Source organism: Microtus pennsylvanicus, chromosome 2 (assembly GCF_037038515.1).
Source record: "Microtus pennsylvanicus isolate mMicPen1 chromosome 2, mMicPen1.hap1, whole genome shotgun sequence".
NCBI classification, from domain to species: Eukaryota; Metazoa; Chordata; class Mammalia; order Rodentia; family Cricetidae; genus Microtus; species Microtus pennsylvanicus.
In genome coordinates, this window is record NC_134580.1 from 5,148,278 (window position 1) to 5,174,801 (window position 26,524).

Genomic DNA, 26,524 nt, shown 5'->3' on the forward strand with positions numbered 1-26,524 from the left:
AAGAGCCAGACTTCAAAAGAGAGACAGGATTTACAACTGTGATGGCAGGAGGCTATGACCCAGCTACCCGGGACCCATCTGGGGGTGTACAGAATGCTGTTCTTAGGGAGCAAGACACTGCTTCTTTCAGCAGCTCGTGGAGCATTTCTGAAACTGACCACATACCAGGGTAGAAAGTGAGTTCCCAACAAATGTCAGAAGACTGACGCTACCCCACCAAGTTCCCTCCCAAATGAAAGACAAAAAGAATGAACTCAGCCAAAAAGAAGACAACAAATAAAAGGCCTCCCAGTAAAGAAGCTGACAGCAAACTGAGAAGACAGGGTCTGAATCAGTCATCTGCTAGCAGGGCAGAAAGTCAAATGAAAGACAAGTATTGTACCCAAAAAGCAGCAGCAGTATCAAGCAGACACAGCAGCCATGGGAGTCACTAAGAACTTGGCACAGGGATCACAGGTATGAGTTGGTGGAATAACCTCAGGCTGTGCAGAGATCCTGGTCTCTCTGCTGCCGGTGCTAAGGGGGGGAGAGGGAGAGGAGGGAGGGAGGGAGGGAGGGAGGGAGGGAGGGAGGGAGGGAGGGAGAGAGAGAGAGAGAGAGAGAGAGAGAAACTGGGTCTCTCTCTATGGCCCTGGCTATCCCAGAACTCTGCTCTGAGTGTCTGGCTTTCCCCCTTTCCCTTCAGACAGAGACTGCCTCTCTCTCCCTTACCTTGCATTGCATCCCCCTTCTAGCCAATCACATTTTGGTAAGCTTGCCTTTATTTAAAAGGCTTTACTGACATATAATGGTCTTAAATTCAAAATCCATCCATTTTTAAGTACATAATTCAACGAATATTATGAGTCTGAGTGGGCACTATTACCAATACCAAAAAACTGCAGTGCCTGTGGCCACCACTGGACCACGGTCCTCTCTTGATTGCACTGGAAACACCTGCTATTACTAGAGTTTCCTTTTCTACTTCACCACAACCTGGAGACATGGGTATACCCATGCTGTTTCTTGTCTGGAGCTACAGGTTCCAGCAAGAATGTGGCTTATCCTCCTCTCAGAGAACATGTGGGCTGGGACTGTGGCAAAGCAGAATCTGGGCTGTACAAAAGACCACCAACCATATGCCTCACTCTGGAGGGTTCCAAAGAACTTTGATGGCAGGCACTGCTGTCTCTAGGACAGGGCTATAGGACCCTTACAGCCCAGCTATTCTTTCCCTGGGACTGGCTGCTCAGTTGGCATCTCATCAGCTGTTAGAGAAGGAAGCGGAATGCTGCCTAGACAATTTATGCTTTGCTTAATACTGATTCTAGGTTTCCAAACAGTACTCAGGAGAAGGGCCACTGATATTTTCCTAACTCTCAGGTTTGTTACCCAAGGCTTAGAAATTCAAAGAGAAAAAGGAATACTCCACTGATTGTGTGTTTCACAATCATGTTACTTTAAACTTATTTTTCAAGCCCATTTCAATGCCCTCAATTCCAGTCCTAGAAAGGCAGAGACAGGCAGACATTCAGCATATCTGACCTGGTGGCTGGCTCCATGGCAGCTGCCCGACTCTGCTTCTTTCTCCCACCATTCTGTTCTGTCTACTCCTATGTTCTGACCTATCAGGCCAAGCAGTTTCTTTATGAATTAACCAATGAAAGCAACAGATAGACAGGTGACCCTTCTCCATCAGTCGTGAAATGCCAGCTACTTGTACTCACAGCTGTAACATCTAAGCATACTGTCCTAAACTTCAAGACCCAAGAGTCATCACCAAGTAGCTTCTAAAAATCTACCTACGGTGTAGCTAATCAAGCTCCTCCTTCCTTGTGGCCCTCCCTTGGGAGACACAGTGTCCAGTCCACCACTCAATACAATATGTGATGAATAGCTCACCTGCCACTCAGGCCAGCAGCACCCAGAGAACCTGTGTGAGGCAACTGAGACACAGAGAGTTTACAGGATGTCCCTGTACTGCCTCAATGACCCTCACAGCTGCAGGAAGGTGCTGAGCATTAAGACTGACTGAACTGCTACAAGACTTTGGAACACTGACATAAATTAGTTTAACTGATTACCTTGAACTGGCAAGGTTCAATTGTTTGCAGTGTTTGTTACTGGGGTAATTAAAACTTCCAATATTTAGGAGCAATAACTATATCTGCTTGCAATGTGAAGGAAAGACTAATTCCCTTGCAGAGGTTCAGGAGGCAACTACAGTTACTGCCCTGCCACCATGTCCCTGATGGCCACAGGCTTCATTCTTCAGCATAAGTAAAAGGGACAGTGACTCGGGCAGACTGAAAAGATCAGCTGATGAGCACACTTGCCTAGAACTATATCTTCAGCTCCGTGAAGCCATGCAGCAGAAGCAAACTCATAAAGGCCACAGAGCAAGAACAGTGATGTTGGCAATTCAGACGTACCAAAGGAAAGCTATAAGACACATCCTTTAAATGAAAAGACAAAACAACCAAAAAAATAAAGCCAGATACTGAGATTGCTATAATACATGGTAAAAAATTAATCTTCTATTTGTGAAATTGTAAAGAAAAAAATCTATGCTAGTTTTCCTGTGCATCTCAAACTACAGAAATTATGGCCACAGTATTTGTGTCTGTTAAGATGGAAAGGCATTAGATGTGTGTATACATGCATGTATGTATGTATTTATGTTTATATATTTATGTGCGTACTATACATGCATAGATGTACATGAAAAGCCACTATATATAGGGCTGGCACTATCCATAGTTTTAGGAATCTATAAGTCTTTATATGTGCCATCATGGATAAAGGAACTATAAATTAAATATAAAATTGAGTCTTTTATCAGTTCCATAACTTTTTTCAGCTAATAGCTCATTAAATATTTCATTATTCTGTTCTTTTTTCTTCTTCTCCCAGAATTAAAACCAAATGTGTGGTGTTCTTTTGTGATTGAGTCTTGCTTAGTAGCCCAAGCTGGCTTCAAATTCAGTTTTTCTGACTCTATCTCCACCTCTTGGGTGAATGATTGACATTCAATCCTCCACGCCCTCAATCAACTTCTTTGTCATACCCCCAGTCTTATTAACTGTCTTTGCTGTGTTCTTGATTTTTTTTTCAGTTACTTCACAGTCTTTCTCAACCATAAACAGATTTTTAATCTATCAGTGCAAAGCTTTTACAGTTAATGACCCTGTGACTAACCTGGAATACACTGAGACTATCTTAGAAAGAAGACAGGAAGGATGAGAAGATGGGAGGGAAGAAGATCAAAAGAGAGAAAGAACAAAAATGGCTGATTTCCAAGAATTGATCACCAATATTAAAGAAGAAAAACCATAACATTTGCCCTCTACCACATATATTTCAAGTGCCATGCAGAAAATATAAAAATCTTTTCTGCCAAAATTCAGACTAAAGAATCTATGTCTCATTAGGTTCTCTGGTTGCAGGGATTTTTGCTAAATACTGACAAGCTCCAACAAGCTGTCCTTCCATTTGTGACTGCTAGGATCCTCAGAGCACACCCACAAAGACCACTGTGACATGGACTGGGCAAGAAAATGGAGCACCACAGTAAAGAGTTGTATCCTCCCCTGCTCCCTATCCTACACATGGCGGGAGAGATGAGCATCCACAGGACACCACAGGAACCAGATACTTTTTCATCTTAGAGTGTCATCAACTTCAGTATCCCCAAATGTTCTATTCTCCTTGTTTCCAAATCAAACTTGAGGACAGAAGCTATTCCTTGGCCTACAATGAGTTTATAGCCTTATAAACTCATCCTAAATTGAAATGTGAGTAAGCCAAAATTCACTGAATATATCCACAAGCAGGTCTCTCTGGATCTTGCCCTGCGGTCACACACATACTCAAGTCTTCGCTGAAGAGGCCCATCAGGACACCCAGCTATATAGACAGCAGTTGTTCCTGCACATCTGTGGAAACACCATGCAGACTGCCAAAGCTACTCCTCCCCTCAAACGCCATGCCATCCTCTTGTGTCTTCACCACAATCCCCAGGACTACTGTCTATATCACACACTAACCCATACTGGCCCAGGCTCACTGGTCTATGACCTATGGTCCTTGGCCAGCCATGTCCCCACATCTCTTGTTCTTCAACTTAGACTTGATCTTTGAAAGCAAAGCCCAAAGAGAATTTGGGGTTATATTCAGGAAGTAAACTAGCAAAGAAATGATGATGGTCTGGGTCCAATCTAGCACCTTCCCAGAAGGCCTGCCTTTACAGGGATTTGAGAAGCCCACAAGTGTGTATTCATCACAACCATGTTCCCAGGGACTGTTCTCAGGTATACTCATTCACACACATTTAGGACACTGAACCACAGCTTTAGCCTTGGAAGTGTAATTCTGGTCACAGGCCTCTTCAGTCCTGCTCTCAGTCACAAGCCATAGTCCCCTTCATAACCTATCTCACAGGAGCTACACACACTCAGAGTCTCATCAGTCTACAGAACATGAGGGACAAACCTGCTGTTTCAATCTGTGGCAACTTCATATGACAGGCAGTAGAAATCTTACGCAAATACCGTCCTCATTCCCAGAAAGTTTGTGCTATCAATTATTCCTTGTCTTCCTTAATTCATATTTAAACACCTCTACATTTTCAAAGCAGGAACACTGAGTCATGGTTCCCTCAGTCCTCTGCAACATGATTCTATAGCATCAATAGCATCCCCAACTTAGCCCCTTCTGTTGATGCCTTAACTTTCACACTCTGGACTGTGTACTCTACTCTTTCCAAGTCACCAGTGACTTCTAAGACATTAAATTGAGTACAGAAACTAGCATTCAATACTGTGAAGGATCAAGGTTTTTCAAGATGCAACACCCAAGGCACTTGAGAGGGAAAATGTAAAATAATCTAAAACTTTATGTTTCAAAATGCACCATTAAAAAGGTGAAAAGATAAGGTTAGAGAGATGGCTCCCTGGCTGAGAGCATTTCCGGCTCTTCCAGAGGACCTGAGTTTGGCTCCTAGAACATCATCATGAGACTAATAACTACTGTAACCTAACTACAGGCAATTTGATGCCCTCTTCTGGCCTCTGTAGATACCCAAATATACATGGCATATATATACACAGAATTTTTCTTTTTCTTTTTTTTTAAGATTTATTTATTTATTTATTACACATACAGTGTTCTGTTTGCATGTATACTTGCAGGCCAGAAGAAGGCACCAGATCTCATTACAGATGGTTGTGAGAGACCATGTGGTTGCTGGGAATTGAACTCAGGACCTCTGGAAGAGCAGACAATGCTCTTAACGTCTGAGCCATCTCTCCAGCCCCAGAATTTTTCTTTTCTTTTCTTTTTTTTTTTTTTTAGTTTTGCAACACAGGGTTTCTTCTGGCCTGCAGACATACACACAGACAGAATATTGTATACATAATAAGTAAATAAATAAATATTTTTTTAAAAAAAAGCATGCAGTGCTCTTGCAGAGAACCAGAGTTCAAGCCTCAGTACTCACATCAGGCGACTCACAGGAGATTCAGGAGATCCAACACTCTCTTTTGGCCTCCACAGGCACCGGCACGCAAGTGCACAGACACACACTCAGACACATACAGATACACCAACACAGACACACACACAAATGTAATTAATAATAAAAACTGTTTCTAAAAAGCAAGGGGAGAAAAACCTCTCATGAACTGTGAATGAAATATACAGTGTTTTTCAAATGCCAAACAGAACATCCAATCTACAATTTCAAGTCCACTGAAAACATTCTTGAAAAATTAATCTCAAACACACATTTGAATCTCAAACATCTGTTCCTCTCCCTTCTCTCCTCTTTTCTGTTTTTTGATACATGGTTTTGTTTAATCCAGAGTAGTCTTGAACTATTTCCATTATTCATAGACTTTTTGATTATATACATCATTAGCCAGCGATACTGAATTCTCTTGCATTCTCAATGACTCTCATCAAATTCTCCAGCATTTCATTTTTGTATGTATGCATTTATTAATTATGTAAAAAAATTTGTGGGCCTAGAGAGATATCTCAGTGGTTAAAACACTTGTTCTTGTAGAGGACCTGAGTTCAGTTTCCAGCACTCACATGGTGGCTTAACGGGCTTTAACTCCAGGTCCCAAGGATCCGTGCCCTTTTCTGGCCTGCAGGAATACTGCACTCATACATGTAGCCAAAACATTCATACACAAAAAATAAAAATAGATTTTAAATAAAAATTCCTTGCACTCATACCAGACTCTGGGTAGAGAGTGGTGAACAAAACTAGCATGATCCCTGCCTTTAAATGAGAAGGAGAGACAAATAAGAAGAAAATAAAATTACAAATTCTGGTACTTTTTCTAAAAAAGGGTATGTCCTTTGGAGAAGCACAGCAGGAAAGATCTACACTAAATGCAGTAAGGAAAGACTTCAGCTCCAGGCTAAGACCTTGATTAGAGAAGAGAGTCAGACTCTTGAGAAGGAAAATTGGAGACTGAGGGGGAGTGACCAGTACGTGGAGATGATGGGCAGTATCCAAGTGTTACTGCAGGGCTTAGAAGCCTTAGAGGAAATGTTAAGATTATAAAGTTGGGGTTGGAGAGATAGCTCAGCAGTTAAGAGCACTCTGCCAGAGGTCCCAGGTCTGCCTCCCAGCACCCACGTGGAGCTCACAACCATCTGTAACTCCAGTTCCAGGGCATCTGAGGCCCTCTTGTACCCTTCCAGGGTGATGCACACACGTAATACACAAACATATATGCAAGCAAACCATTCACGCAGAAGAAATAAAAATAAATCCTTTAAAGACAAGACTATAAATTTTGTCCTATGGGAAAAGCCACTAAAGCGTTTATACAGGAGAACTACATGATGTAATTTAAACTAGTCAACAAGGACTGATGAGTATCAGCACTTGGACAGGACAGTCTGCCCAGATTCCACAGATACTGAAATGGAAAGGGTCCACTATACCAAGAAGCCTGGATGTCAGAAATGGCCAAAAGGCAGGCAGGCCTCTAGCCTCTAAGTTGCAGGGCAAGCCAGAGTATAGGGCCCTTGCTCACACCCAACACAGCCCACAAGAGTGAAAGCGCAAGAACAGGATCTGGACGTGCCCAGGACGGCTGCACTTGCACCCGTGACTGGTAGTCTCTTATTCCTTTACCTTCCTCTAGTCTCTTCCCAGCTCTCTGGCTCATCCTGCCACAGACCACTCCCAGGACTTCCTCAGTTTTGCTATCAACACTCAAAGCAGAAATTCCTTCCCTTTCTCAGCCCACAGCCCTTCTTCTCTTAAGGTTTATTCATTTAGAAGGAAAAAGAAAATGGGGATAGCCAACCATCCCACAAAGTCATAACAAACAACAAAAACACTGTTGTCTTGAGCTTTCTTTTTTTTTTAGATTTATTTATTATGTATACAACATTCCTTCCATGTATGCTTGCAGGCCAGAAGAGGGCACCAGATCTCATTATAGATGGCTGTGAGCCACCATGTGGTTGCTGGGAATTGAACTCAGGACCTCTAGAAGAACAGTCAGTGCTCTTAACCTCTGAGCCATCTCTCCAGCCCCTGTCTTGAGCTTTCTTATAGGAAAAAAGTCTACGTTCAAATCTTGACTTGTAAAGGTAGTATTCTTTAAATATATACAAATGCCCTGTTGGGTATGGCAGCACACACTTTAATCCCAGCACTCGACTGGCAGAGGCAAGTAGACTTCTGTGAGTTTGAGGTCAGTCTGCTCTACAAAGTGAGTTCTAGGACAACAGGGCTACACAGAGAAACCCTGTCTTAAAAAAAAAAAGCCCCCAAATGTCCTATCACTCATGCTTTTTATTTTGGGGGATTTTTTAATATTAAATTTTATATTATTAATACAGGGTCTCACTATCTAGTGTTGGCTGAACTGGAACTCACTATATAGACCAAGCTGGTTTTGAACTCACAGAGATCCACTTGCCCGCCTCCTGAGTACTGGGATTAAAGGTGCGCCACCATACCTGGCTCACTCATGTTTTTCAAACCTTCCTTCTACTGTCTTATGTTTTGGTAGGCTCTGCATGAATGAGTGTACCCATCTTGTTTTGATAGCCTCTACAGGAATGGGTCTGAACATCTTGTTTCGGTAGCCTCGCACGAGTGGGTGTAAGCATGCACAGCCACCCGTTAAAGGTCAATTGTGCAGTCTTTTCATGACACAGTTCCTTCTGTGAAACATGGAAATCCATATGCCACTCCAGAAGAAAACATGGCTCTTAATTCAACATAGCCAACCAATCTGCCTTTGTGTCCAGACACAGAAATACTGACACCCCTTAACTGTTCATGCTTGGAGCAACTGCCCAAGACCCTGCAACTCATCTGGAATGAAATTTCTGCCATTCTTCTTGCCAGTAGCACCTTGGGAATAGAACCCTCTACTCTTGAAGTGACACTGACCTATCGTGTGTATCACAGACCCATGGAGTTTCAGGGGCTCTCTTGGCATCACCTTTGCAACATGAGCAAGTTTTAGCTTTCCATCACAATAATGAACTACCCAATATCATTAACTTACATGAAAAGGAGAATTATTGAGGACTGGGGAGATGACCTAGTGGGTAGAGCTACATAAGCATGAGATCCCACGTAAAGCTGGATGCAGCAGTAATCCTCTCTAATCCCAGTGGTCCTGATTACAGATGAGAAGCAAAGACAAGAGATTCTCCAACATTGGGCAGGCTAGTTAGCCTGCTGTACACATCAGCAAGAGAGCCTGTCTCGAAAATAAGGAGGAAGGCATGGAACAACGCTAGAGGTTGTCCTCTGACCTCAACATGCATGCTGTGGTACACATGTGCCCACACTCAAACACATCAAGATTTAAAGAAAAAGAGAAAAAGCCCAGCATGGTGATGCATGCCTTTAATCCCATCAGCACTCAGAAGGCAGAAAGAGCGAGATCACTGTGAGTTTGAGGCCAGCCTAGTCTGTGCAGCAGGTTCCAAGGCAACCCCCACCCTCAGCCACATAGGGAGGTGATGGTTATGGTTCTAGAAAGGTAGACCTATTGCTTCGAGCCTCTGGTGGAGATGCCAGAAGGCAATGGTAGGATGTGTATCAGAGCAAACTGCTCCTACCAGAAGCCAGAAATCAAAAGGCAAAAAAAAAAAAGACAAAAAACAAACAAAACAAAACAACAACAAAAAGCAAGCCAGAAATCAAAAGATAAAACTCCTACAATCCCCTTTGGAGACATGCTCCCAGTGACATAAGGATCTCTTATTTGGTCTTACATGCTAAAAGTCTCCCTTCCAATAATGTCATTCTGAGGATCAAGCCTTTATACAAGAACCCTTGGGTTGGAGAGATGGCTCAGTGGTTAAGAGCATTGTTTGCTCTTCCAAAGGTCCTGAGTTCAATTCCCAGCAACCACATGGTGGCTCACAACCATCTGTAATAAGGTCTGGTGCCCTCTTCTGGCCTTCGTCATACACACAGAGAGACTATTGTATACATAATAAATAATAAATATTTTTTTTTAAAAAAAAGAACCCTTGCAGGACATTCAAGATCCAAACTGCAGTGCCCAGTGTGGCAGAGCAGGCCTTTAATTCCAGCATTTAGGGGAAGCAAAGGCAGGTGGAGCTCTGTAAATTTGAGGCCAGGTTAGTCTATATAGTAAGTTCCAGGACAGCCAGAGCTACAAAGCCAAACTATGTTTCAAAAAAACGAGAAAACATCTCAACTACAGTGCAAACCAAGTGTCAGGGGTCCTACCACGACCTCTCACTCCTGCACCACCCCTTCTTTTCATTGCACATCCACCACCGCAAAGCTTTGCGAGTGAAATCCCACCCACTCCAATACTCCAGCTCCTCCTAACCGTGATCTCCAGACTGGACAACACAAATGCAGCCCGGTGTCCAGTTTCTTGGCATTAGATTGTCACTCCTCTTCCTCATGGTTCTCTGGACCCCTGGCATGCTTATATGTCATAGCAGCATCTCTGGCTAATCCAGAGCTCCCCTTTCTATACTTTACTTGCAGTTAAATACAACCACAGGAAACATGACTGCACCTACCCTCCCAAGCCCCCTTGAATATCCCTCCCTAACCTGACCAGACAAGCCACTGTCCAGTATGAAACCTTGTCACAATAAAAATAAGAAAAATAAACAAAACCAAAGTGATTGGCACCAGAGAAATGATGTCTGAGACTGTCCTCCAGACTACATATGCACTTTCAAACACAGAACCTCAAGCAAACAGGAAACTTTGTCTGTCTGGGAAGAAACCTCAGTTTAAAGGAGGGAACTATTTCAGATGTCAAGAGGCAGCTAGGGACAGCAAGGGCTGCATTCCAGGTACTAGGAAAGGTTTGGTCAGCAAGAGACATAACAACAACAACAAAATTACAAGTCTATGAGACACTTGTCTTGAGCCGCCTTCTTTACAACTCCAAAACCTGGACAATGAACCCCTCGTCAGAACAGCAGCTTTGAACAGTTTGAGACAGCAGGTCTCAGGAGGATTCAAGGCGTCACATAAAGAGACAGGCTGTGCAACGATGACATTAAGAAACATCCCCATCTACAAAGGAAGTAAGCTACAGCATACGGCAACAGTGCTTGAGATACTGCAGCCATGTTATGAGAATGAACAATGGCAGATACCTAAAGATAGCACTGATTGGAGGAGTGCACGGGATAAGGCAAAGAGGAAGGCCCCAAAGTGCGGGATAGACAGCATATAGGAAGACTGCAGAACTTTGGGTATGACAATAACACAAGCATCTAGGACTGCCCAGGAACAGCTGGAGAACCACCATAAATGGGCTACCCATGCATGCTTAAGCATTGTCGGGGCATACATGATGACAACGATACATACATATATTAAACATAAAACATCCCTACTAAGATAAATGACAATTGAAGACAGCTAGCTGCTGCCAGGAGGGGTCCTGGACAGTTATGGTAAAAGGAAAGAAGATTTTTCAGTGCCTACCTTCTCCTTTTCAGAACTTATTTTGTATTTAGATGTGTGCATGTGAAGATCAGGGTGAACTGCTCTTGCTGGAGACAGTTCTCTTTTTCCACCATGGGAAGGATCATCTCAGGTCCTCAGACTTAGCAGCAAGTGTCTTTACCCACTCACCATCTTGCTGGCCTTCCCTTTATGTTTTTAATTTTTATACATTTGCCAAAATACTTAATATTAAAAAGAAAAACCTGAGCTGGGCTGTGGTGGTGCACGTCTTTAATCCCAGCATGCAGGAGGTAAAGGCAGAAACTCTGTGAGTTCGAGGCCAGCCTGGTCTACAGAGTGAGTTCCAAGACAACCAGGGTTACACAGAGAAAGCCTGTTTCAAAAATAAAAAAGAAAGAAAAGAAAAACCTGGTTGATAGTTCAGTTGGCAAAATGCTTGCCTTGCCTTGCAATCATGAGTATTTGACTTTAGTTTCCAGAACCCATGTAAAGAAAGTCAAGTATGGTGGCACACACTTTGTAACCCTAATGCTGGGAGGGCAACCTTGGGGCTGATGGCCAGCCGGGCTAACCTACCTGGCAAACTCCAGGCTAACAAGAGAATGGAAGCTGTAGAGTTGGCTCAGCAGTTAACAGCACTTGTTGATCTTGCAGAGGATTCTGGTTCAGTTACATCCTCTGCACCCACATGACGGCTGACAACCATCCATAACTCCAGTTCCAGGGGACTGATACCCTCTTACAACCTCCAAGGGCACCAAGCACATGTGCAGTGCTCAGAGTATATGCAGACAAAACACTCATACACACAAACTTAAAAAAAAAAATCTAAAAAAACAAGGGGGATGTTACCTGAGGAATGACCCTTGAAGTTCTTCTCCAGTCTACACACACACACACACACACACACACATACACACACGCGCGCGCGCACACACACACACGCGCGCACACACACACAGGTATGCATTCACACAACCATGAACACATACATACACACACACATACACACATAAAAAGAAAAACTTTTAAAAGGATCACTTGGAATGGAAAATTTAAAAACATAATTAGGGAAACAATATATAATATCAAAAGGAATATTTAGGAATAAATTGAATCAGAGTACAAAAACTGAACAATGAAAACTATCAAACATTGTCAAAACAAATCCGAGACAAAAATAATGGTAAGACAGCCCATGTTCATGGACTGAGAGACTAAACAATATTAAATATAAACATCCTGGGCTGGAGAGATAGCTCAGAGGTTAAGAGCACTGGCTGTTCTTCCAGAGGACCAGGGTTTAGTTCCTAGCACCCACATGGCAGCTCACAACCGTTTGTAACTCCTGCTCCAAGGGATCTGATGCCCTCATATAGACATGCCTGCAGGTAAAACACCAATGTACATGAAATAAAAATAAAGAAATTAAAATATAAACATCCCATATTAACCCACATATTCAACAACAGTTCCTGCCAAAGTCAATCCTGTATTATTTGAAAAAATGGCCATGCTGACCCTTAAGGTAATATGGAAATGGTAGGACCCAGAATTGCTAAAACAATCTTGAGAAAGACGAAGTGATAGACTCGGACTTTCTGACTTAGAAGTCTACTGCAAGCTACAGGAGTCAAGACAACATGGCACTGCCATAGGCCAGGTAGAACAACAACAGAGAATTAAGAGTCAGAAAAAAAATAAAACCTCCATTTACAGTCAGGTGATTTCTGACAAGGGTGCCAAGACAATTCAATAGGGAAGTTTTTCTAACAAATGGAGCTAGCAAAGATCAACAGCTATACACAAAAGAGTAACAGTGGACCTGGATCTCAAAATCTATAAAAAATTAACTCTGCCGGCCATTGTGGTGCATGCCTGTTATGTTAGCACTCAGGAAGTAGGAGGATCAGGAGTTCAAGACCAGCCTCAGCTACATAGTGAGTCTGAGGCCAGCTTTGGCTACATAAGACCCTATTTCAACTCTCCCTCAATACATAAGTAAAAAATAACTCAAACGGTTCAAATTCCTAGAGGCATAAGATACAAAACAACATATAAAAATAAAAAATGTCGTGCATGAACTAAAAACCATACAATCCTTAGATGAAAACACAAGAGTAAAGTTTCTGTTATTTGGTTTGTTTTTTGGCTGGAGTTTTGCCATGTATCTCAGACTGCTCCTGAACTCATATACACCCGAACTGGTCTTGCGTTCACAGCAAACCCCTGGCCTCAGCCTTCAGAGGCATGTGTCGCCATTCCTGGCAGGAATAAATCTTTGTGGCCTTAGATTGGGCAATGGTTTCTTAGCTACAATATCAAAATATGAGCAACTAAAGAAAAAATACACTAGATTTCATCAAAATTAACATGTTTATTCTCTCAATGATATTATCAAAAAGTGAAACCCCTCTAGGATGACAACACAATGGACAAAGCACTTGCCATGCAAGAATGAGGATCAGAGTTTAGAGTCCCAGAACCCACATAAAACCCAGAAAAACACAGCAGATGCAAGTTATCCCAGTAATGGGGAGGTAGAGACTGGGGATCCTCTGGACAGGCTGGCTAACAAGAGCTGTGCTCAGCAAGAGACCTTTGCCTCAGTAAATAAAATAAAGAGCGATCAAGGAGTGCATACAACATCAACTTAGGGCCTACACACACACATGCACACACACACACACACACACACCATACACACAGACACAGACACACACATGCATACATATATCACACATGCACACACATACATATATGTACACAATGAAAAATATCTGTATATCATGTATTTGAGCAGAGACTTTTATTCCAAATATATAAAGAACATATAGTTCTATAATAAAGACAACCACCTGAGCTAGGCGGTAGTGGTGCACACCTTTAATCCCAGTACTCAGGAAGCAGAGACGTGCGGATCTTTGTGAGTTCAAGGCCAGTCTGGTCTACAAAAAGAGTTCTAGGACAGGCTCCAAAGCTACAGAGAAGCCTTGTCATGAAAAAAAAAGGGGGGGGGGAAGAGGGCAGGGCTAGGAGTACAGCTCAGGTGTAGAGCATATATTTCACGCAAGCCATGAATTTGATCCCTGGCACTGGAAAAATGAAGAGGTTAGGGGGAAGAGGGGGGAGAATCAGGAGAATTAGAATTCAAGGTCATCCTCCGCTATATAACAAATTCAAAGGCAGTGTTCCTTGATTTTTAGGGTTTTTTTTTCTTTTTCAGTCTTTTTGTTTGTTTTTTTAAGGGGCTGGAGGGTCCAGCACTATTTGGATGGGGTGGCAATTACGTTTCATAGAATCTTTGTCCTACAATACTACTGGTAGTTTCTGTTATAGTGCTCTCTGCCATTCCCTGGGACTCTGGGGGGAAGGCATTTTCCCAACAGTCAGGATTGTGCTCAGACCTAATAGGTTAAATTTCCCCAACCCACAGGGCTCTTGCTATTTGGACATCAGATTGCATGTTGCATGTCCTGTGAGTCACAGTGAAGTAAGCTTCCAGAGTTCTGCATGTTGCTTTTCTATTAATTTGTCATGATGTGGATCTTTTGTTTTATAATCAGTATTTGCCTGTGCTATGAAAACCCTTATCCTTTTCTTGTTTTATAGTTGAGAAGGTTTTTATTGTAGACATGAGGGAGAGAACAGCAGAGGCATCTGGAAGAGCACAGAGCAGGGAGAGAAAGCAGTGGACTGGACACGGCCAGCAGACTGAACCAGGCCATGCATGAGAGGAGAGAAAGGGGAAAAGTGAGAAAGGAAGAGGAGAGAGAAAAAAGAAAAGAGAGGGCAAGAGGACCAGAAGCGAGCCAAGGACCAAGAGGCCAAGAGAGAAAATCCTTGTTCCTTTAGCCAAAAGTACTAGAAGCAGCTCTGGTTTCTAAAAGTTGGATGAGATAATGTGGCGGGTGCCCAAAAATTCTCCTGTGGATACTCTGTAGGGATGTACATCTGCCCCAGCTGACTCCTGGGAAAGCACGGGATTTCCTGCCCAAGGCCACTTTAGCCAAGAACAGTCCTGGTTTGGGAGCAGAACCATTTTCAATGGGTAAGGCAGAGTACTAGTGCCTGGTTCTACGTTTGCCAGGCCTGCTTGCTTTCACTCCAACTTCAGTCTCTCTTGACATGTGATACTCTAGTACCCAGAGGTAAAGGAGACAGTCTAGGTCTCTGTTGGGGCATTTAGGAGGCTGAGGTGGGAGATCTTGAGTTTGAGGCCAGCCTAGACAATATAGCAAAAACCTATTGCAAAAAGCCAAATATACCAGGTGGTGGTGATACACGCCTTTAATCCTAGCACTAAGGAGGCAGAAACAGGTGGATGTCTGTGAGTTCCAGGTCAGCCTGGTCTATAGAGCGAGTGCCAGGACAGCCAAGGATACATAGAAAAATCCTGTCTCAAAAAACCAAAAATTTAAAAAAAGTCAAATAAAATCATACATATGTCTGGCTTCTTTCACTAGGCATAGTATTTTCTTTTTTGTTTGTTTGTTTTTCAACACAGAGTTTCACTCTGTAGCTCTAGCTGTCCTGGAATTCCCTATGTAGACCAGGCTGTCCTCAAACTCACAGAGATCCACTTGCCTCTGCCTCCTGACTGCTGGGATTAAAGATTTGCGCCACCACCCCTGGCTAGGCATATATTTTCAAGGTTCATGTATGTTATAACAGGAATTAATAACTCATTTCTTTTATTGGCAGACAATCCCCTTGCTCTGGATCTATCACATTTTGTCCATCTACCCATTGATGACATTATGGGTTGTGCCACTTTCAGTACCATGACTATTATGGCCACCTTTTGTGCAGGAAGTGTGCTTTCCTCTTTTATTTTTTATCACATTTATTTATTTACTGTATGTGTGTGCATGTTTGCCCACCTGTGTGTACATGCTTTAGCACGTGAGTGCAGGTCAGAAGATACTTTTTGGTTTCTCTCCTTCACTGTGTAGGTTCCAGGGATTATACTCATGTTCTCGGGCTTGGCAGTGTTGGGGACCCCCACCCCACCCCACCCCACCCACTGCAAGCCTCATGGCCCGTAGGGGGACTATCTGGGAGAGGTGCAGACATTGGGTCCTAGCTTTCCAGAGACTGGCCTCATAGTTTACTTTTCTTAAACATTTCAACACAGTGTAACTTGTGACCTCTGACCTTTACAATATGAATGGGTTCCACTGGTTGATAAAACAGAGCTCAGGGCTAGGACCTAGAGGAAGATCTGTGATAAGCATAAGGATCAATTTTATTGGTGGAGAGAACAAAGTATGTGGGACCTCTTTCATAAGGACGTATTCTATTACTTCAGGATAGGGTCTAAACAGTGCTCAGGATATTGGGATTCAGGGGGAGGCTGGCTCCAATAAAATAGCAAAGAATCACCAGATTGTTGGTTATTTTTCGTGCTGGCATTCCAGGTGACAGGGCATTATTCATTTCCTTCTGTTGAAGGAAACAAGCCCACGTGATTGACAATACTGGTTTCTCCAATGCTTACTCTAAGCTGTGCTACCTACAGGGCAGCAAGCATCTTTAACTGCTAAGCCACCTCAACGCCCATGCTTCGCCTTCTTAACCATAAGAAAACACAAAAAGGTGAACTCAATTCCAGTGGAGAAACTCATTTTTCTGATCAACTACAATATTTAAAACATAAAGGGACAGATAATGGGAGAACAAATGTCCAAAAGAAGTACAGAATTGGCCGGGCGATGGTGGCGCAAGGCCGGGCGATGGTGGCGCACGCCTTTAATCCCAGCACTCAGGAGGCAGAGGCAGGCGGATCTCTGTGAGTTCGAGACCAGCCTGGTCTACAGAGCTAGTTCCATGACAGGCTCCAAAGCCACAGAGAAACCCTGTCTCGGAAAAAAAAAAAAAGAAGTACAGAATTGAAGACCTGTGAGATAAAACTGAGCCAGGTAGTGATGGCACACACCATTAATCCCAGCACTCGGGAGACTGATCTGAGTTTGACGCCAGCCTGGACAGCCAGGAATACACTATCTCAGGAAAAACAAACAAACAAACAAAGAGATGATAAAACTAGATCATGATCATAGAATGACTGACTAAAGAAATAAATACTATTTCTCAAGGAGCGTCTCCAGGCACACTCATACATTTGCAAAAGTGCCTAATGCCTTAATTAATTTCCCAATATTCACTAGCAGGAGCTAGTTACATAAATTACATGTCCCCTTACTACAGAATACCACATAGCCATTTCAGCACTGGTAAAAGTACTGATACAGTACAACCTGCCATTACAGATGAAGGAGCAAGGGTTATGTGGTGGTATGAATAAGAATGGCCCCATAGGCTCATATATTTGAATGCTTCATCACCAGGGAATGGCAGTATTTGAAAGGATTATAAGGAATAGAAGGTACGGCCTTGTTGGAGTAGGCGTGGCCTTGTTGGAGGAAGTATGTCCTAGGGGTGGGCTTTGAGGTTTCAAAAGACCATGCCAGGCCCAGGTTCTCTCTTTTGGCTTGCAGATCACAACAGAGCTCTCAGCCACAGGCCCAGCACCATTCATGCCACCATGCTGTAAGCCTCTGAAACTGCAAGCAAGCCCTCAATTAAACACTTTCTTTTAAAAGGAATGCCTTGGACACGATGTCTCTTCACAGCAAAAGAACAGTGACTAAGACAGATCAGAAACATTTTCAAAAAAAAAGGGCAGGAAAAAGATTGCATACACAACAGCACTTTCAAAGTGTCTATAGGAAAGGTTGGTCACCCACCTCCAGGGAACCAGGCTCCAAAAGAAACCAGAAGGTTCCACGAAGTACCTGCATGCTTCTCTACCATGTGACTATATTATCTGTTTTAATTATTAATAAATAAAATTAAAAAGTTTAGGAAGCAAAATAAAGCAAATGTACCGAGAATCAAACAGGCTAAACTTCAGAAAGTAAGAGAAAAGAAAAACCCCAATTAATTGGAAGCAGCCAAGACAGAAGAGATGAGAATCACTCCTTCAATCTCCTAACACTGAGGATAATCACAGCTCCTACTCACCTATCTTTACTGACATTAAAGATCAGATGCAACAAGACATCAAAATGCACGTTTTACTGAGCACACACCTTTAATTCCAGCACTCAGAAGGCAGAGGCAGGTGGATTCTGTGAGTTCCAGGGCAGCCAGAGATATACAGAGAAATCTTGTCTCGGAAAAACCAAAATTAAAAAAAAAAAAAGAACCACAATGCCAAGTAAAGCCTAGACCAGTAGCCAAACAGTTGTTAAGGTGAGAACAACAGACCAGGAGACACTGTAGCAGAGCGCAGCATAGGAGGCACTGGAAATCCAAGAACACAGGGTGACAAAAGGATATAGTTTATCATCATCCCTGTTTTCACAAGTCCCTGGCCATCCCTCTCAGAAGGATAACCAAAAATGGCTCCTGATACTGCCAAATGCCAGAGAGGAATGGGTCAAATCACCACTCGATGATACATAAAAGCAACAATGTGGAAGGGGGGGGGGTCAAGGCCAAGGGAGCCACTAGTAACTAAGCAGACGTGGGGTCCCAAATAACAGAGACAAAGTCTGAAGAAAGGGAGGTGAAGTTATGAGAATCTTAGAGGCTTCTGTGTGCAGATGGACTGACTACCATCCCAGGCTGAGAGAAGCCATCCAAGTCTAGCTACACCTCACTTCCACATCGCAGGGAGCACGGTGACTCAATTTCTAGGGAACCATGATTATGTCTCCAGTCTACATTTTCCCCTCCTACCCTGCTCTGGCCTACAGAAGCGGAGCAACCAGTTCAAGACGAAGCTTGACTAGACACAGTGAGTTCTTACTACCTGACTGTCATAAAAACATGTACCACGGAAGCAGTTGGCCTAGTCTGGAGAAAAAGGTTATAAGCAACTGAAATACGAGCAAGAAGTAAGCTCTTAAAATGGCCTTGAACTCCTGCTCCTCCAGCCTCCCCCATCTCATCCTCACTCTGGGCCCCAGTGCTGGGATACAGATGTGCCACCACACAGCTTTCCTATTTTTTTTTGTTTAGTTTTTTTCAAGACAGGGTTTCTCTGTAGCTTTGGAGCCTGTCCTGGAACTAGCTCTTGTAGACCAGGCTGGTCTCGAACTCACAGAGATCCGCCTGCCTCTGCCTCCCAAGTGCTGGGATTAAAGGCATGCGCCACCACTGCCTGGCTAGCTTTCCTATTCTTTGCACAAACTTTTAAGCCCTATACACCATCTATACCCTATTTTTGTGCCTTTACTTCCAAACTTGAAACTCCTATCTACAATGCTATGCTATCCTTCCTTTCCCCCACTGAACTCTGGCAGAGGCAAAAGCAACCCATGAACTACATCTTTCCTCATCACTATAGTCCATGCAATCGTTTGCCCATGAAATTTCTAGGAAAGCAAGCCAGTTCCGTAAATACACAAGTAGCCTATCACAACGACCAAAACAATACAAAAATGAACAGGATTGGCTAGTATAGATAAAACTTTATTGCCAAAAGAGACCAGGGAAGTGCAGAAAGATAGGAAGTGTCTACAAATAGATTATAACTCCTGATCCCTAGTCTAGAAAACTTGTCTGGCCTTTCACTCATTCTGTTAAGGTTTTGTTGTTGGTTTTGGTTTTTTGACCCTCAGGGTCAACTTTTGATAATCAGTTCTCTCCACCATGTATATATTGAACTCAGGTCATCAGACTTATTAGCAGCAAGCGCCTTTACTTGCTAAACCATCTCACCGGACCTGTTTTAAAGGTTGGTTTTTTTACTGTTGTTGTTTTGTTTTTTGATATTCAAGACAGAGTTTCTCTGTAGCTTTGAAGCCTGTCCTGGAACTAGCTCTTGTAGAACAGGCTGGCCACAAACTCAAAGAGATCCACCTGCCTCTGCCTCCCGAGTGCTGGGATTAAAGGTGTGTGCCACCACCTTCCAGCTTCTTTTTCTATTATATTTTTTATTTATTTAAAAAGAGAAGGCATGGTGACAGATGTCCTTAATCCCAGCACTGAGCAGCAGAGACAGGTGGAGTTCTGTGAGTTTTAGTCCAGCCAGTGCTAGAGTAAAGATCTTTTTTGCTTTTGTTTTTTCCCTGAGACAGGGTCTCTATGTAAACTAGGTTGGCCTCACATTCACAGAGATCCACTGTCTCTGCCTTCAGAGTACTGGGATTAAAGAAGTGTGCTACCATGATTGGCTAAGAACCTGACTTAAAAAAAATACAAACACAGTCAGCAGTGGTAGTGCCTGCCTTTAATCCTGGGGGGGGGGGGGGGGAGATCTCTGAATTCAAGGCCAGCCTGTCTACAGAGTGAGTTCCAGGACAGCCAGTGCTACACAGAGAAACCCTGTCTCTAGCCACACACACACACACACACACACACGATTTATTTTATATATGCACATGTGGGCATGTGCATGCCAAGGCACCCATGTGGAAATCAGAGGACATCTTCTGGGAGTCAGTTCTCTCCTCCCACTGTGTGAGTCCTGGAAATTGAACTTAGATCATCAGGCTTGGTAGCAGGCACTTTTACCCCCTGAGCCATCGCCCCAGTCTTAAATTGTTTTTAATTTATTTAACTTTATTTTATGTGCATTGGCATAAGGGTGCCAAATCCCCTGGAACTAGAGTTAAAAACAGTTGTGAGCTGCCATGTGGGTGCTGGGAATTAAACACAAGTCCTCCGGCCTCTGGAAGAGCAGCCAGTGCTCTTAACCACTGAGCCATCCAACCCCCCAGTCTTAAAATTTTATTTATTTTCTATTATTTATGTGTGTATATGAGGGGGGTAAGGGGGAGAAGGAGATATGCAAACCTTGGCATTAGTAGTCAGAGGGCAACTTTCTAGAGTTGAGTCTCTCCTACCTTTATGTGGGCTCCAAGGATTTGAGCTCTGGTCATAAGCACTGCATCATCCAGACAAGTGACTTTACACCTGGTCTGCTTTTCTTTCTTTATTATTTGTTCGCTCATGTATGTCCACATGTGAATGTGCATCCCACCGCATGCATGTGAATATGAAACAACTTTGCCACGTCATTTTTCGCCTTCTACCAGGTGGGAAGCAGGGATAAATTCAGGTCATCAGGTTTGGTGGTAGATGCCTTAAAGTCAAGCCATCTCTGGCCCTCTTTCTCTTTCTCTGTCTTTTATTGGGCAGGAGGATGGGGGTTTTTTCAAGACAGGGTTTCTCTGTGTAGTCCCGGAATTCACTCTGCAAATCAGGCTGGCCTCAAACTCAGAGATCCGCCTGCTTCTGCTGGGATTAAAGGTGTGCACCACCACTGCTGGCTTATTTCTTTTCTTTACTTGACAAGGTGTATCATACAACCCAATCTTGCCTCAAATTTGTCACGTAACATTGAATAACCTTGAACTTCTGATCCACCCGCCTCCAGCTCCCAGAAGTGCTGAGATTACAGGTGTGTGCCACCACACCTGGTTTTATGGGATGTTAGGGAATCAAACCTCAGGCTTTGTTTATACTAGGCCAACACTCTACAACTGCGCCACATCCTCAACCTATGTCTGGCCTGCCTCCCTTCCAACCTCCATGTTTGTAGCACTAAAATGCATGTAACAAGTAACATAGATTAGTTGTTCAATTTAAAGCAAAGTTGGGGAAAACTTATATGGAATATTGGAAAATATTTCTAATGCTATTATGATTTTGCCACCAAAAACTTTAAAAAAAAAAAAGCTGTACCACAATCAAAAACAACACATGGGCTGGAGAGATGGCTCAGAGGTTAAAAGCATTGCCTGCTCTTCCAAAGGTCCTGAGTTCAATTCCCAGCAACCACATGGTGGCTCACAACCATCTGTAATGAGGTCTGGTGCCCTCTTCTGGCCTGCAAGCATACACACAGACAGAATATTGTATACATAATAAACAAATATTTAAAAAAAAACCACACACACACACAGGAACAAAACAGATGATGCCAGGATCTTCTTAGTACATATACTGCAAAAAGATTAGTATGGATTCATCACAAGACAACAGACACAGGAGAGCAATTCGCATCACCATAACTCACAACAGATGACAATAAAGGTCACCTATGTCAGTATCACACTTCAGAGATGGACAGAACAGTGGGCACAGCTGACCTGCTTGAGCTCAAGAAGACACATCCCGTAACTGTCAGCCACAGGGTTTCAGGTCTTGATTGCTGTAGGAGCAGACACGGGCAGTGCTACAAGCCAGGAGAGGAAAAACTTCCCAGCAGGATGACAAAAGCTGCCCAAGGACAAAACCCAGGTCAGATTCATCACAGGGCACGGGGACATAAAGTTGGGAGTAACTTAAGGGTCAGTGAGAGAAGGAACCAGGTGGCATAGGAACCTCAGGGAGATCAATACTAAGAACAGAGATTTATTTTTGATTTATTTTTTTCTTTCTCTCTCTCTCTTTTTTCCTCCCTTTGGTTTTCCAAGACAAGGTTTCTCTGTGCAACAGCCCTGGCTGTCCTGTAACTTGTTTTGTAGATCAAGCTGGCCTCGAACTTACAGAGATCAACCTGTTTCTGCCCTCTACCCCCACTCCCCAGTGCTGGAATTAATGGTGTGTGCCACCACTACCCTGAAAGGGTAAAAATTTTATCTGGGGAGGCAAGAACGGAAACAATGAAAAAAGGCCTCCTGAGTTGGTAGCTAAGACAGTCTGTCCCTGCATGCGCATGGATGCACATCTAGTCTACGTTAATGAGCAATGCTTTGTGACACTGTGGCATTCTATGTTAACTCCTAATCCATGACCTTTGCCCCAGAACACATATGGCAGAGGCCAGAATGAAACGGGACTACCTTTTTTCTTTTGTTTAAAGACATGGTCTCATATAACTCAAGTGGTTCCTATAACCCAGGTTGGCCTCCTACTTTCCTCTCCCAAATGCTAGACACTCTATTCTAAAAAAATCAAACATCCTCATTGTCAGTGCCTCAAATCTCAAGCCTTTATTTCATTTTTCTATCAGAGTATAACTGAAATTTTACCATTCTCAAGAATAAATCTACTGGGCAGTGGTGGCGCACGCCTTTAATCTCAGCACTCAGGAGGCAAAGGCAGATGTATTTCCATGAGTGTGAGGCCAGCCTGGTCTACCGAGCTAGTTCTAGGATAGCCAAGGCTACAGAGGGAAACTGTCTTGAAACACACACAAAACTGTCTTGAAACACACACACAAAGTAAATCTGAGATAAAGATGGGAAAGTGATAAGGAGATCCTTGGGAAATGTGGTAATCCCCCTCACTTTGTTTCACAACCTGTCTTGTCTTCCAATAACTCACCCACCCACCAAGGCACGTACTGTGCAAGTGACGCCAAGCTCTCACTCTGTGACTGACATCTTGAGTGTCAAAATTCATTTTTAATAAAATTACCTCTCTTAAAGGCAACACCGTTAAGTATACAATGGCCCTGTGGGCCTGACTCACAATATCCAGGAACTGCATACACCTTTTTTTCTGGCAACACCATCTCATCTATCCCAGTCTAGTACTGTGGTAGTCTATGGTAGTTCACAAGATGCTTGCTTACTTTCCAAAAATACTTTTTAAAAAATTCTATGCATTCCGGGTTAGGCACCAAAGCTACAGAGAAACCCTGTCTCGAAAAAAACCAAAAAAAAAAAAAAAAATTCTATGCAATTTATCTAAGTGTATGAAATAGGTTGTTTTACCCTTACAACAATTTGCTTCCAGCCAGCTAGATGGCTCAGTGTGAAAAGGCACTCTGATCTCAGTTCAGTCCCTGGAAACCATATGGTAGGTGGTGAGAAACAACTCCTAAAAGTTACCCTTTGACCTTTATATGCCAGTGTTGGTGCACGCGCGCGCACACACACAACTAAGACAATTAAGATGTTTTAAGTCAAGCATGGCAATGCTTGCCAGACAAGATCATGAGTTTGGAACCTGCCTGAGCTACACAGCAAAACCCTGTCTAAATCAAAATTTAAAAAAAAAAAATGTTTCAGCTTACGCACTCTGTAGCACCCAATCCAACCCACACCTAACCCTGACAGCCTGCAACAGTAGCAAGAACGGTTCCTGACAGACACTCAAACTTCCAGGTGTGAAAATTTTACAAGTCTTAAGTCACAGAGTCCTCACAACAGCATTGTGAGACCAGTACTATTAGTGTACCCCTTTTACAGCCAAGAACCAAAGGCAAAGAGACCTTACCTATTACCACAAAGCCAGTAAAGGAGGAGTCATGACTCAAGGGCGGTCAGTCTGGCTCCAGAACCGGCACTCATTTTCACTCTGCTCCAGCCTCTGGCAAGACAGCTGATTAGACCACAAGCTGGAAGGAGCCACCTCTACACTTCCTCCTAGGCAGTCTGAATCCCTCCCTTAAAGACTGGCTCTCCTGACAACCAGTCACACCTCTCCTCTTTCTAACCCCCATCCCCCTCGTTCGTTGTAAAAGGGGGAGCCGTGGACAAAACCACCTGCTGTTTACAGACTGCGCCCAGGACGCAGTGCTCAATTGCCCTCCCTAGCTCCCAAAGACAAACGTCCGTATTGTCTGCACCACGGGAGGAACTGAAGCCTCGCAACTGTACGTTTTTCTGCAGAGGTCACTGGAGGCCTGGCCAACCCGAACAACACTGAAGGGGGAGGGGGCCCAGCCGCATTTTTGCGGCTGAAGGTTGCGTAGCGCCCACAGCAGCTGCGGTGAGCAGCAGCATGGAACACACCCACAGCTGCCGCGCCCGAAGCGGGCAGCACGTTTTAAAATAAAGACAGCCTGGCCGGGACGCACAGCCTGCCGGCTCGCAGCCCCCACCCACCCCACGCCTGCTAACAGCAGGCGCCCAGGGAGTTGCAAGACCGAAAGGCCGGGTAAAGGTCCACCCGAGCCTGCCGCAGAGGCCCAGCCGCGAAGCCAGGGCGCACCACGCGCAAGCAAGCCATGACCCGACCCAGAGACGCCCACCGACTCCCGGGCTTTGCGGACAAAGCCTGGCCCGCAAGATCCTCGCCCGGCAAGCACCATCGCTCACCACCCCGACTATATAGAGCAAACGGACGGAGCCCAGCGCGCAGGAAGGACAGGAACATGCACACCGGCTCGGGGCCTGGCCACAGAATGCACACCTGTCCTCGGGCTGCCTCCACACACCTGTCTGCAGGCCAGGCACCCTCACACCCCACACCCACCTTCAGGGCCATCACAATCCCAGCCACCTCAAGCAAAGAGCAACTATCTTGGGCAGGGACACACACTCACTCACACCCATCCAAAGGCCGGGCACGCGTGCAGACCATGGCACTCTCACACCCACCCTCCGGTCGGTTCTCTCAGGCAAACCCGCCTTCACACTTCCTGGCCCTCGGCGGCGGCGCCCTCGCGCAGACCCTCCCCGACCGGGTCACCTGGGGCCCCGATTCCTAGCACGACCGTACTGGGGGCCTCCGCCCGGGCCAGGCCGTGGGGCCGCAGCGAGGCCTCTCCGCCATCTTCCCGGCCCGCGCCGCCCACCTCCCGCGCTCTCACCAGCCGGCCCTGCGCCCGGCACGCCGCCGCAGCCCCTCATCACAGACCGCACGCTGCGCCCCAGCTCCCAGCGGCTCCCGGCCGCCGTGGCCGCCGCAGTCTGCGCTCCACGTCCTGGGTCTCTTGCCGCTGGTCCAGTGCGCTGCGGCCGCGCGTCCCCCGTCACCAAGCGCAACCCCCCGCCTCCGGCTCCGCCCCCGCGAGGACGCTGCCGCCGCCAGGGGGCGCCGCCCGCGAGGCTGCAGTGCGCCTGCGCCACCGCGCAGCCCCTCGGGAGCCAAGGGCGAGCCTCGCCTCTGTCGGAGGCCCCGCCCCCAGTGCCGCACTAGCCGGTCGCTTTGCTCTCACCTGTACCCGCCCACTTCGGGCGGTCTGGGTCACCTCAGGTGTGTCCTGGTGTGGGTGTGGCGTGACTTTACTAGTTCTAACCCTGCGGGTGTTTCTGAGCCTGAGCTTTACCTCTTCTTTGACTCTGGAAAGGCAGCCATTGTCTAAAATACCCTGCCGTACTCCATGTTTCTAACTTCCCTTTATGATTTTCCTTCTTTTATCTCCTTAGCTATTTCTTGTGGTAACTCAGACACGGCCTTTAAATGTGCTCCGTTTTCTATTTTTGTTTTGTGTGTGTTGTATATCATGTGTGCGCGCGCACATGCCAATGGTGCCCGTGTGGAAGTCAGAGGACAGCGCCTTCCACGTGGGTTCCAGGGATGGAACTCCCATCCTCAGACTTGCACAGCGAGCCCTTTCACCCACTGAGCCATCTCCTTGGCCCTTTGGAAATTTTTATTACTTATTTTTATTTGAGACATGAGTTTATATAGCCCAGACTGACTTTCAGGATGGCTTTGACATTCTAATCCTCCTGCCTTCATCTCCCCTGCGCTGGGGTTACAGGCATGCGCCACCATATCCGGTTTGTGCAGTGGTAGAGGTGGAACCCAGCGTTTTTGTGCATACGAGTAAAGCGCTTGAGCTACATCCTCAGCTGACTCTTGGGTTCCTTTGTGTTTGTTTCTTTCAGATGAGATATTGCTATGTGTGCAGGCTGGCCTCAAACTTAAGATCTGCCTGCCGTTTACAGA

At 44.8% G+C, this 26,524-nt stretch overlaps 1 protein-coding gene across 3 annotated transcripts in view; it reads right to left on the bottom strand.

Moving 5' to 3' along the window:
* Positions 1-25,629, bottom strand: part of Arhgap39 (Rho GTPase activating protein 39) — a 98,153-nt gene extending 72,524 nt beyond the window's left edge. For 2 of the 3 annotated variants that reach the window (XM_075959676.1, XM_075959674.1), the window contains exon 1: positions 25,440-25,629. The gene's annotated coding sequence lies outside the window, so the exon portion shown is untranslated. Of the gene's footprint in view, positions 1-25,318; positions 25,340-25,439 lie in introns of those variants that run through there. The other variant, XM_075959675.1, reaches the window with a different exon arrangement.
* Between the last annotated feature and the right edge of the window lie 895 nt (positions 25,630-26,524).